A 13,730-nucleotide genomic window follows, 5' to 3' on the forward strand; every position below is an offset into this window, starting at 1 on the left:
TTGTATTCTACTTATCATTGCCACATAAATCCATATTGACTTAATAAATTATAATCGATAGCAAATATTTCATGCTTGGTAATTCACAGAAGTGAAGCAGAATGGTAAAATGCGAACTTCAGGATCAGCTCAGCTCATTGTAATCCATGACAACAAAACCACACAAGAAAAACGGCAGTTTAATGCATTTTCGTACAAATTAGCGATTTTATGAGGACATTGGTCAAAATATGACTGTAAATATAGTCAGATTATATTATATTTTCATATTTCACTGGCACCAGCCGCCATTTAGCCACCCCTTGGCTTAGCACCGACCATGTGCGAGTTAGTTAGTCTAGCTTAGTTTAAGAGTACAGTGGAGTAACTCCAGTTTAATGCATTTTTGTACAAATTAGCGATTTTATGAGGACACTGGTCAAAATATGACTGGAAATATAGTCAGATTGGTAACTTTTTATGTGTTTCATGCTAAAATCTGAACGTTTTTTCCTGTAAAATCGCCTTTTTGGAGATACATGGTTTTTCATCCGACAGCGACGATATTTGAATATATATAAATAGTATTCACTAGTAATCTTTTTGCTGTTGCAAATATATATGTTCACCAGCCGCCATTTAGCCACCCATTGGGTAACTTATTGGATTTGATTGTCAGTATATTAGTGTGATACGATATCAACTGCACTGATAAAACATATGTACACACACTGATAACTGGCAGATCAAACAGGTATATAGATATATATAGATGTAACTTACCTTCATGAAGGTCACGATCCAGGGATAACTGGGGTGAAATGGTGAAAAGACCGGGACAGGCAGAGAAAAATCTGACGTCATTTCCACCTCGAAACGATTTCACTTCCCGAAATTTGTATGTAAACCAATCTCACACATTTTAACCAGTTAAATCTTGCTTGTTTCAGAGCTAACCATATTTAAAACAAGTTCATAAATTTTAACTGATTACATTTAATAGATTTCTGAATTATTAGTTTTATGTTGATTCTAAGGAATTATAATAAATACATTTTGAAAATAGTATTATTTAAATAAAATCAAATAGATGCAAATACTTCATAACCAGCTATGCCATGGTTAATTTCTGTGAGTGATCTGTGAAGTCCTGAAGGGGTTTGAGAGCCTTCTGGACCGCCTCTAGGACTTCTATATCCTGCCAGGTAAGGACTAGATGCCTGGATTTCTTGTCAGAGGACAAAACTTTGGCAAGGGCGCCCTGCTGCTCCAGAACCCTCTCAATCATTTGCTGCCTTGTTCCCCATCTCGTAGTGGACTCCGTTATAAGCTGGTGAGTGGGTGAGCTTCAGCCAATGCTCTCCTTCTCTTCCAGCTATAGGAAAAGCTGTTCACTATTTTCTTGTACAAGGAAATAGCCCGAGAGATGCGGTCATCTTCCATGCCTTGTCCTATGATACAAAATTTAGAAGAATCTTTTGAATATGTTTTTATTTTTCTAACTTTATTACATTTTTATTTATTTAACAGATAACAAAAACTTTAATATGTTCTGACATCACTTAAACCAATTTTATATTTCTATTATTTTATATATAATATTTATATATTTTAAAACTGTTATGCAGTCAACTCCTTCAGCATACTCACCAATTGCAAGATGAAGCCGGTGACCAAAGCACTGCATCCTCAGCCACTTAGTCAGTTGCACCGCTTTAACAACGTTGGTCCCTTTGTCAGTTGTTATTGCAACCAGTCTCCTTTCGTCAAGTTTCCAGCTTGTAAGGGCATCCTGCAAGGCTTCAGCCATATGCTCTCTGGTGTGGTCTTGGGGAAAGTAGCTTGTTTGGAGACACGCACTTTTCAACTCCCAATCTTCAATAAAATGTACAGTCAAGCTCATATATGGCTCGCATGTTCTGCTCGACCATATATCTGTTGGACAGATTTTGTCTGAGTTCACAGTACATTCTTGGTAGTGCTTCTCTTGTAAAGTAGTGACGGCTGGGCAAACCGTATCCTTGATCCATTTTTTTTCAGCAGCTTTTTAAAGCCAGCTTGTTCAACTGTTGCAACAGGGACCATATCTTTAGCAATGTGGTAGGCTACCGCCTTTGTTATAACTTGCCACTTGGCACTTTTCTTTTCATAGGGCACACCCTGAGTAAATTAAATTTGTAAAGAGGTTTGTTTTGGGGCAGAAGGCTTTCCAGTCTGGCTTGCAACAGCATGACCTCCACGAAGTTTAATACATTATTCGTACTGTAGTTTATGTCACTGCTGTAAATGATGAAAGAGGTTTGTAGTGCTTCAAACACGTGTTGCGACATGTTTATTGCACTCTCTGCATATTACCTTGCTCTGTTGCTCATCCGACCTTTTAAACCTGAACCATCTCCAAATGAGTGAGCCATTGTTTTTCTTCTTACAAACCAGCTCATTGTTGCTATCTTGCCTTGTGGCTGTGTCATTCTCTATGTTGTGCCAGAAAACGGAAGCGAGTGGGTGGGGACGGGGTTACGTGCCGAGTGTGAGAGTGGAGAGACGCAAAAACTACAGAGTTAAATAAGCTTAAATACGTTTTAATGCAACATCCATCTATCCATCTATCTATCTATATCTCAATGTTAACAATATTGTCTCATCCTCTATCGCTTTTGAAAATATATTGATTTATCGCCAAAACTCGATACATCGCCCAGTCCTATTAGTGTACATTCTGCTGCTCTTAGGGAAGGAGTATTCTATAGGTTCATATCAATGTGTTATTATTAGTGTACATTCTGCTGCTTTCAGGGCAGGAGTATTTTATAGGTTCATGTCAATGTTATTATTAGTGTACATTCTGCTGCTCTTAGGGCAGGAGTATTCTATAGGTTCATATCAATGTGTAATTATTAGTGTACATTCTGCTGCTATTAGGGCAGGGGTATTATATAGGTTCATATCAATGTGTAATTATTAGTGTACATTCTGCTGCTCTCAGGGCAGGAGTATTCTATGGGTTCATATTAATGTGTAATTATTAGTGTACATTCTGCTGCTCTTAGGTCAGAAGTATTTTATAGGTTCATATCAATGTGTTATTATTAGTGTACATTCTGCTGCTCTTAGGGCAGAAGTATTCTATAGGTTCATATCAATGTGTTATTATTACTGTTCATCTGCTGCTCTTTGGGCAGGAGTATTCTATAGGTTCATATCAATGTGTTATTATTAGTGTACATTCTGCTGCTCTTAGGGCAGGAGTATTCTATAGGTTCATGTCAATGTTATTATTAGTGTACATTCTGCTGCTCTTAGGGCAGGAGTATTCTATAGGTTCATGTCAATGTTATTATTAGTGTACATTCTGCTGCTCTTGGGGCAGGAGTATTCTATAGGTTCATGTCAATGTGTAATTATTAGTGTACATTCTGCTGCTCTTAGGGCAGGAGTATTCTATAGGTTTATATCAATGTTATTATTAGTGTACATTCTGCTGCTCTTAGGGCAGGAGTATTCTATAGGTTCATGTCAATGTTATTATTAGTGTACATTCTGCTGCTCTTGGGGCAGGAGTATTCTATAGGTTCATGTCAATGTGTAATTATTAGTGTACATTCTGCTGCTCTTAGGGCAGGAGTATTCTATAGGTTTATATCAATGTTATTATTAGTGTACATTCTGCTGCTCTTGGGGCAGATGTATTCTATAGGTTCATGTCAATGTGTAATTATTAGTGTACATTCTGCTGCTCTTAGGGCAGGAGTATTATATAGGTTCATGTCAATGTGTAATTATTAGTGTACATTCTGCTGCTCTTAGGGCAGGAGTATTATATAGGTTCATATCAATGTGTAATTATTAGTGTACATTCTGCTGCTCTTAGGGCAGGAGTAATATAGGTTCATATCAATGTGTTATTATTAGTGTACATTCTGCTGCTCTTAGGGCAGAAGTATTCTATAGGTTCATATCGATGTGTTATTATTACTGTACATCTGCTGCTCTTATGGCAGGAGTATTCTATAGGTTAATAGCAATGTGTAATTATTAGTGTACATTCTGCTGCTCTTAGGGCAGGAGTATTCTATAGGTTCATATCAGTGTGTAATTGTTTGTGTACATTCTCCTGCTCTTAGGGCAGAAGTATTCTATAGGTTCATATCAATGTGATATTATTACTGTACATCTGCTGCTCTTAGGGCAGGAGTATTCTATAGATTCATATCAATGTGTTAATATTACTGTAAATTCTGCTGCTCTTAGGGTGGGAGTATTCTATAGGTTTTTATTAATGTTTTATTATTAGTGTACATTCTGCTGCTGTAACCCTGTGTTCCCACAAAAACAACAATTTAAACAAATTTATAGCTCAAATACTTCACAAGGTTTAACGGAAGAATTCATGTAAATGCTTTTTTACATTTATAAGCTTCACATTTCTGCCTTTAAACCCTCCAGAAAATGGCCCCATTCACTTCCATTATAAGTGCCTCAACTGTAAATTTGTGTTTTTATTTAAAAAACAAAAAACAAATTAAATAATAATAATAAAAAATGGTTAATCAACATTTTGCCACAAATGCTGTCAATTGAAACAACTTGTATTAAACCCAGAATATTCCTTTAACATAACTTTACAATGTTGTGATTTTTGCTTACAGGAAGAAGAGTTTAACAATATGTCATCTAGGATGTGCAAATAGCTGGATACTAGTCTTGGTAGTTCACACATATCTACCTACTTGAAAAATCAGTGTATTTGTTTTGGAGAGTTGTGGTCCAATTTTGCCAGGTCATTCTATCATCATAACAGTGAAACCAACAACAAGGCAGAGAGGTGAACTACTTTTAGGATTACTGTTAAAATGATTATAACACCATGCCTTCTGGCAGCATTTAAAAATGTAGTGTAAATAACAAGATCACCATAACAAATGTTTATTTAAGATGTGCCAAAGTCTTATCTTTTCTACACAGTTTTTTTTTCCTTACAATGAATTACCAGTTTCTGAAGGGTAACACAAATAGCAGGATTGATGGTGGTGATTGAGGAGATTCCCCTATACTATGTAAAGTCCTAGAAAATCACTATATAAATGTAAGGAATTATTATTATTATCAGCTTCTTCGCTTTCTGTGTGGTGATGTCCAGAAATATTACTGGTAAATATGTGTTTATTGTATTACTGTTGTCTTTAACAATGACAGATTGTGGGGGCCTGGATAGCTCAGCGAGTATTGCCTCCCCTGGAGTCGTGAGTTCAAATCCAGGGTGTGCTGAGTGACTCCAGCCAGGTCTCCTAAGTAAACAAATTGGCCCGGTTGCTAGGGAGGGTAGAATCACATGGGGTAACCTCCTCATGGTTGTGATTAGGGGTTCTTGCTCTCAATGGGGTGCGTGGTAAGTTGTATGTGGATCGCGGAGAGTAGCATGAGTCTCCATGTGCTGTGAGTCTCCATGGTGTCATGCACAGCGAGCCACGTGATAAGATGTGCAGACTGATGGTCTCAGAAGTGGAGGCAACTGAGACTTGTCCTCTGCCACCTGGATTGAGGTGAGTAGCTGTGCCACCACGAGGACCTACAAAGTAGTGGGAATTGGGCATTCCAAATTGGCAGAAAAATGGGATAAAAAATTTTTTTAAAAAACAATGCCAAATTGTAATTACCAATTACAGAAATCGGTAGCACTTTAGTTAACATGAACTAACAATGAACAATACTTTTACGGCATTTATGAATCTTAGTTCATTTTAATTTCAACATATACTAATACATTTTTAAAATCAAAAGTTGTATTAGTTAACATTAGTTAATGCTCTTATGAACTAACAATGAACAATTGTATTTTTATTGACTAACAGTAACAAAGATTAATAAATGCTGTAAAAAACATTATACTGTGCATTGTTAATACCTCATCCTCTAACATTAGTTCATGTACTAATGTTAATAAACTGAACCTTACTGTAAAGTGTTACCCAGAAATCATGTGACCAAGTTTTGGTATTGTCTGATTATATGCAGCATGGAAACTACCTCTGGCAATTTAATCTTGCCATTATCAACTTGTTCTGTTACAATAACTCTGGAATAAACATTAACTATTCTCTGTAATATCACTGAATATTTTTGAGTTGATAGAGAGGTATTGAGAAATGGTGAGATAGTCAAGAGGGGTACTGATCAACAAAGGGGTAGAGATTTTCAGTCATGTTCTGTTAAGCAGAGTTAAAAGCCCCATAGAAATACTTTAATGTCTATTGTATTATTTTCCTTTTTATGTTTTATTGGCTACTGATTGTTAATTTACTTTAACAACACAATCATCAAAACAATATAATTAAAAAATGTCTGACAGCTGCTAGGGAATCTTGATCATTTGATGGGACAGTGGGACAACTCACTTTTGTTTTACAGCACAGTATACAAAATAGTGGGGGTTTGAATTTATTTAATTTTAATCTTCATTTACCTGGATGACCACACAGTCTCACAGGGTTAACTTAATAATGTACAAATGTGATTGCAAAAGATCTCAATGTGGGTCTATGTGCAAACACATCATGTTCTCAAGGACAGTTGCAGAAAGACAAGGACTTGAAATTAAAGACCTGACAGTTGCAGCAAGAAAAATTGTTCACAGTGGATCATAAATAACAGATGATGAAAACATCACCATCTGTCACTTTGATGGGAGTGTAGGAATTGTGAGTCATAAAGGAACATTTTGCACATGCATTGGAAACAGCTTTAGTGAGATATGTGTATGCATTTTAGTTTGCAACATTCTCTACACAACATCTTGTGTATATCTCTAATGAGTCTGGTCTGAGGATTCAAACTGAGTCTGGTGAGAAATACCAAAAACAAAAATACACCGCAAGGTATGCTCACAGATCTTTTTGAGTGGAGTCTTTTTTCAGACCAATTTCATGAGATTTAGTACAGAGAGCACACAAATTAATTTTTTCACAATTTTGCAAAATGTCAAGAAAAAGTAAAAATAACTGCACTTCATAATTATCACCAAAGGGTCAAATCAAAAGATTCAGTCACTGTAAATTTATCAAAAAAAAAAAAAAAAAAAAAAGGAAAACTAAAACCCTGGGTATACTTCCATTTTGACACAGTCGAACTAAGTATGTCAAAGTATACTCCATATAACTCTGAGCCCATTCACAGCAATTTGGGGCATGTGCACTAGGACTGCTATGAGACATCAGACTTATAGAAACATCATTAGAAATGTTTCACCATTATCAAATGCTTTATTTTTTGCCTAGCCAAAATGGTTTGTTTTTCCCCTGTCATGTTTATGTGTTTTGTTCTTGTTTTCATGTCTTTTATTTTCAAGTTTAGTTCCTGTTCCTGTCATGTCATGTGATTTCCTGTTCCCTCATGTGATCTTGTCATGTGTTTTCCCTGTTCAAATGTCTTGTTTTCATTAGTTCATTGTTTGATTACTTTGTTATTAGTCTTGTCTTTTCATTGGTTAAAGTTCATTTAGTCTTGTTATCTTGTTTATAGTTTAGTCTTGTGATTGGTTGTCTTGTTCACCTGTTACCCATGTCCTTGTATTTAAGCCCTCATGTTTGCCATTGTCTGTTGTCAGGTACTGTGTATGTAACTTTTTTGTATCTTGAAGTCAAGCCAAGTTAAGTTTAAGTTCAGTCAAGTCTAGTCTAGTCATTCATGTTTATGTTTTGTTTTGTTCACGTTAGTAGTCAGGGTTTTTGGATCTCATGTTTGGAAATAAACTGCACATGGGTTCATCACTTCACCATCGTATCTTCGTCTGCTTATTTCCAGCATCGTTACAGAATACCTGACCGCCCATAATGAACCCAGTAGTTCAGCTCCTTCGTCTACGCCAGGGGAGTCATCCCCTGGAGGAATATGTGGAGCAATTCTGCGCTCTGGCCTGCAGGGTGGATTTTAATGAGGTGGCCCTCAAGGACTGTTTCCATTTCGAGCTTAATGAGCCGATTTCCTCTTTAAAGCCTGACGGTCAGTGTGCTGATGGCTTTGCTCAGTATATCGACCTTGCCTTACTGATGGGTAGTTCACCATTCACCGTAGGGGAGACGGACAACAATCCAACGCCCATGCCTGCCACGGCCAACGAGCCAGTGCCCATGCCTGCCACTTCCAATGAGCCAACACCCATGCCCACCACGGCCAATGAGCTAGAAGCTTCGTCCATCTCAGAGCCTGCGTTGCCAACTTCGGCCTCCCAGAGGAGGAGGAGAAAGGCTTCCATTTCCAAGTCTCTGCCCATGTACATGACCACGGAGGTCGTTTCCAAGTCTCTGCCCATGTACACGACCATGGAGCTTGTTTCCAAGTCTCTGTCCATGTACACGACCACAGAGGTCGTACCCGAGTCTCTGTCTACACCCACGACCACAAAGGTCGTTCCCGAGTCTCAGTCCATGCCCACGACCACAGAGGTCATTCCCGAGACTCAGTCCATGCCCACTACCACAGAGGTTGCTCCCAAGACTCTGTTCATGTTCACGACCACCGAAGTCTTTTCCCAGTCATCCAGGACTCTTAGTCTCGAGCCTACCACGGCTCTGCCTTCTACAACTTCGCTACTCAAGCCTACCACGGCTCTGCCTTCTACAACTTTGCTCCTCGAGCCTACCACGGCTCTACCTTCTACAACTTTGCTCCTCAAGCCTACCACGGCTCCGCCCGTTACGGCTTTGTCCCTTGAGCCTCCCATGGCTCCACCTTCCACGACTTTGCTCCACGTCATGGCCACCAAGCCCGAGTTACACGTCATGGCCACCAAGCCAGAGTCAGCTGCAGGCCATGTCATAGCCGCACCAGAGTCAGCTGCAGGCCATGTCACAGCCGCACCAGAGTCAGCTACAGGCCATGTCACAGCCATGCCAGAGTCAGCTCCAGGCCTGGTCACAGCCACGCCAGAGTCAGCTCCAGGCCATGTCACAGCCACGCCAGAGTCAGCTCCAGGCCATGTCACAGCCGCGCCTGAGTCAGCTCCAGGCCATGTCACAGCCGGTCCAGAGTCAGCTCCAGGCCATGTCACAGCCAGGCCAGAGTCAGCTCCAGGCCATGTCACAGCCACGCCAGAGTCAGCTCCAGCCCTTGTCACAGCCACGCCAGAGTCAGCTCCAGGCCTTGTCACAGCCGCGCCAGAGTCAGCTCCAGGCCTTGTCACAGCCACGCCAGAGTCTGCTCCAGGCCATGTCACAGCCGAACCTCAGTCTGCTCCATGCCATGTCACAGCCGAACCTCAGTCTGCTCCAGGCCATGTCAAAGCCAAGCTTCAGTCTGCTCCATGTCACAAGCAAGCCTCTGCTCCACGGTCCAGGCCCACCTCTGCCCCACTGGGGACCTCCATCCCTGCGGCTCCGCCTTGGTCCTCATCCCCATCGGCTCCGCCCCTCGAGCCTCTCAGGTCCCAACTTTCCATTGGCTTTGCCCTGTTCCCACGCCCCACGCCCTGTCTCGCTAGGCCACGGCCCTCTCCCTGTCCCACCAGGCCACGTCTCAAGGACCACTTTAGTTGAGTAAACTTGGCTGCCAGGAACATTACATCACTGACCAGCTCACTGCATTCATCTGAAATGTAGCAATGTACACAAACAGAATTATTAGAAAGTCATAAAACCTTGGCTTCAAATCACATTTACCGTATATAATCTATCAAAATTTAGGGCAGAATTTGTTTGTGACAAATTATATAAGAAAATATAATTAAAAGGTTACAGTTTTATTGCTACCTCCTTTCCACTATTACCTTCAAAAGTTTAGAGCACAGTGAAGTCAATTTTGTGCACTAGAAGGGCTGCACTCCCAATTTAGTCAGCTTTTTTTCTGTTTTTGTTTTCTGTGCCTTTGCAAATAAGCAACAACAGTGTTGCAGGAATAACACTCTGGTGGTGAGCATCGCCTCTGCAATTCACTTGCACTGACCAGATGAATGTAATAGCAAATTAGAAGAGTCTTAAGTGCTTTGTAACAAAAAAACTAAAAACTAAAAAAACTTTGATGTCAAAAGCAGAGAATAATCATATGATTTCAAGTCTCATGTAGAAGCAGGTTTCTTTTATTATCATTTGAATAAGCTGATTTTTTATCAATATCAGTGTATTGGCATGCATGTAAATGCACTCACAGTTTTTAATCATGTTACATAATGTTATTATTTGGAGTGACTTTGATGAACTGAAAGTAGCAAGCAACATACTGATGTTTCATGTTTAAACTATTTTCACCTAATCTGATTAATAGTCAATTTAATCTATATTATGCAAATTAACAACTGTACAATGTTGCACAGTCAGAAAAAAAAAAGTTACATTGTAACTAATGTTCTATCACAGTGGTCGGCAACATTTATATACGGAGTGCCATTTTTCATTTTCCTGGTCAATGGCTGTTCCTGTGGTTTTTTTCTGCTGCCCTCCTTGTTCTGGGAGTTTGTCCAGAACAGAAACATACTGCTAAAATTAACAGATTAGTCTATAGTCTATAAGTCAATAAAACTAATAATAATAACACATCAGTATTAACCTATAAAATACTTCAGGAAGTACAGTAATAACAACACATAGATGTGAACCTATAGAATACTCCTGCCCTAAGAGCAGCAGAATGTACACTAATAATTATACATCGATATGAACCTACAGAATACTCCTGCCCTAAGAGCAGCAGATGTACAGTAATAACACATTGATATGAACCTATAGAATACTCCTGCCCAAAGCAGCTAAATGTACACTAATAATAACATCAACAAATCAGTGTTCCCTATCGGTCACTCACTGGATATTGTGTCAATGTAGTGTCAAAGGGGTTTAACTTGGGAGCCCCAATCACCTCTGATATTTGAGAAAAGGCCAGTGAGATTTGGCGATTGGAATTTGCATGCCACTCCCCCGGACATACGTGTATAAAAGGAGACATCTTGCATCCACTCATTCAGATTTGTTCTTCGGAGCTGATCAGTGTTGAAAGTGAATCCACTGGCGTTCCATTCACCTCTACGAGTGTTTAAATGGCTGTTGGATATACGGTGCATTTACAGCGGATTCTCCCTTCTCGCACAGATAAATGCAGAGAACGCACCTGGGCGCTTCAGCAGCCACACTAAAAGAGTTTATTTTCTCTAAAAGAGTAAGCACTGACCGAAAGCGTCTTTTTAAAGATGACTTTCAGTTTATGTGCAGTTCCTGGGTGCGGTCGTTATCTCTCTTCTTCCGATGGCCACGATTGCTGTCTCACGTGTATGGGTTGTAGTCACGCTGAGACAGCGTTCGTGGATGGCTCATGTTCTCACTGCAAGAACATGACCAAGGTGACGTTGCAATCACAGCTTTCTTTGTTTCATTGAGGGAAAGCCACTCCAGCCACTCCCCACCCTGGTACTTCTGCTTACATGCACAAGGCCGCAGCGGCTAGCGCTGGGGGCGATTTGGGGGCTTCAATGGGAGCATTTCTGCCGGGTGAATCCCAACGGACCTCCCATTCCCCAGCATGCTCGTTACCACTGGTCGAGTTCATGGATGAGTCAGGTGGCTCGCCCCAGGGCAGGCTTAATGTCTCATTCAGGGCTCAAGATGAGGATGAGGTATCGATCACAGCATCGGAGAGCGGGCTTTTGCAGTCTGACGCTGGGGACTCGACCAGGCTCCCAACATCTGGTGCGATCACCCAGTCAGAGGCCGATGTGGAGCTGATGGCCATGCTTGCCTGGGCTGCCGCGAGCATCGGGCTGGAGTGGAACCCTCCACCCTGCCCTGAGCATTTGCGGCTGGACGATTGATTGCTGGGCTCAGAGCGCCGCACACAGCCACACTCTGTCCCAGTTCCTTTCTTTCCAGAGGTGCATGAGTAACTAAGGAAGTCGTGATGGGCACCTTTTATTGCTCGGTCCTGTTTTGTGAGTTCCTCCGTTCTCACTACTCTCGATGGCGGGGCGACCAGGGGGTACAAGGAGGTTCCTTGGGTGGAGCAGGCGATTGCGGTGCACCTGTGCCCACAATGCCGCCACCTGGAGGAACCGTCCTAGGCTCCCGTCCAAGGCCTGTAAGTTCACGTCATCCTTGACGGCCATGGCTTACAGTGCTGGTGGACAGGCCGCCTCCGCCTTGCATGCCATGGCCCTTCTGCAGGTCCACCAGGCCAAGGCACTGAAAGAGCTGCACGAGGGTAGTCCTGACCCGGGAATGATGCAGGAGCTGTGCTCGGTGACCGACCTCGCCCTGCGGGGGGCGCTTTCTTGATGCCCCATCTCTCAAGGTGGCCTGTTCAGCGACACTGTTGAGGACTTTGCCCAGCAGTTCTCGGCAGTCAAGAAGCAGATGGAGGCCATCCAGCACATCCTACCCCAGCGTGATTCCTCCACCACCTACAGGTCACCGAGATCCCATACCCTGTCTGCTCATCGCTGAGGGCATCCACCTGTGGCAGCAACACGGCTCAGCCTCAGCGTAGAGCCTCCTGCAGGAAGTTGACGCCCTCCGTCCCTCGGTCTGGCGCCAAAAACCCCAGGAGGGCTTCAAAGTGCCCCTGAGATGGGCAACCCAGGGGTAAGGAGACCTGCTGTCAACAAGGAGGTGGTACACAGACCACTCCATCCCCTGGTGGAGGGCCAGGAGGAGAATCTTTCGTTCTCTTTTTATATGAGGCAGCTGTATGCCCAAGGGGCACCGGCACTTTCATTTTCAAAAAGAGAGCAGTTTCCTCATTCTCTGGGTCACACACTCAGTGTCTACATTGAACACTCGCAGCAGGGGCACCGCAGATGTGAGTCCTCCGCCTTCACACACCCAGCTGTAACACACAATCAGGCGTATGTGACGCACCACGAGGATGCCCAGCCTCCTCTCCTGTCGCAGACCGGTCCTATGGTGGTTATGTAGAGTGAGGTAAGTGCTCTAACATCTCTCTCATCACAGCCATGAGTTCGGTACGCGAGGCCTCTTGACATGGCAGCTCCTGCTTCGCCCCATCCGCAAGTATGTCAAAGACGATTGTCCCTCTGGTGCCCCTTGCACGGAGTCTGGAGGCATGGTTAGTGCTCTCCAACCTGTCGTGCTGGCTTGTCAGGATGATCCGACTCGGCTATGCGATTCAGTTCGCCAGGCACCCGCCCAGGTTCAATGGCGTCCGTTTTACCTCGGTAGCTGGCAAGGGTGCCACTGTTCTGGGTACAGAAATCGCAGTCCATCTGGAGAAGAACGTGATAGAGCCTGTCCCTCCAGCCGAGATGGTGTTTTACAGCCCCTACTTCATCATACCAAAAAAAGGTGGTAGGTTGCGGCCAATTCAAAGACCTGCGAGCTTTGAATCGGGCCATGTACAAGCTCCCGCTCAAAATGCTGACACAGAAGCGCATTTTGTCGTGCGTCCAGCATCAAGATTGGTTAGCAGCAGTAGACCTGAAGGACGCATACTTTCATGTCTCGATTTTGCCTTGACACAAACAGTTTTTTCGGTTTGCCTTCGAGGGTCAGGCATACCAGTACAAGGTCCTCCCCTTCAGTCTGTCCCTGTCACCTCGCGTCTTTACGAAAGTCGCAGAGGCAGCCCTTGCCCCGCTAAGGGAAGTGTGTGTCCACATCCTAAATTATATTGATGACTGGCTGATTCACTCACTCTCGAGATTTATTGTGCACACAGGGACCTGGTGCTCAGACACCTCAGCCAATTGGGGCTTCAGGTCAACTGGGAAAAGAGCAAGCGCTCCCCTGTGCAGAGCATCTCTTTTCTCGGGATGGAGT

This window comes from Myxocyprinus asiaticus, chromosome 29, assembly GCF_019703515.2.
Source record: "Myxocyprinus asiaticus isolate MX2 ecotype Aquarium Trade chromosome 29, UBuf_Myxa_2, whole genome shotgun sequence".
Taxonomy (NCBI): domain Eukaryota; kingdom Metazoa; phylum Chordata; class Actinopteri; order Cypriniformes; family Catostomidae; genus Myxocyprinus; species Myxocyprinus asiaticus.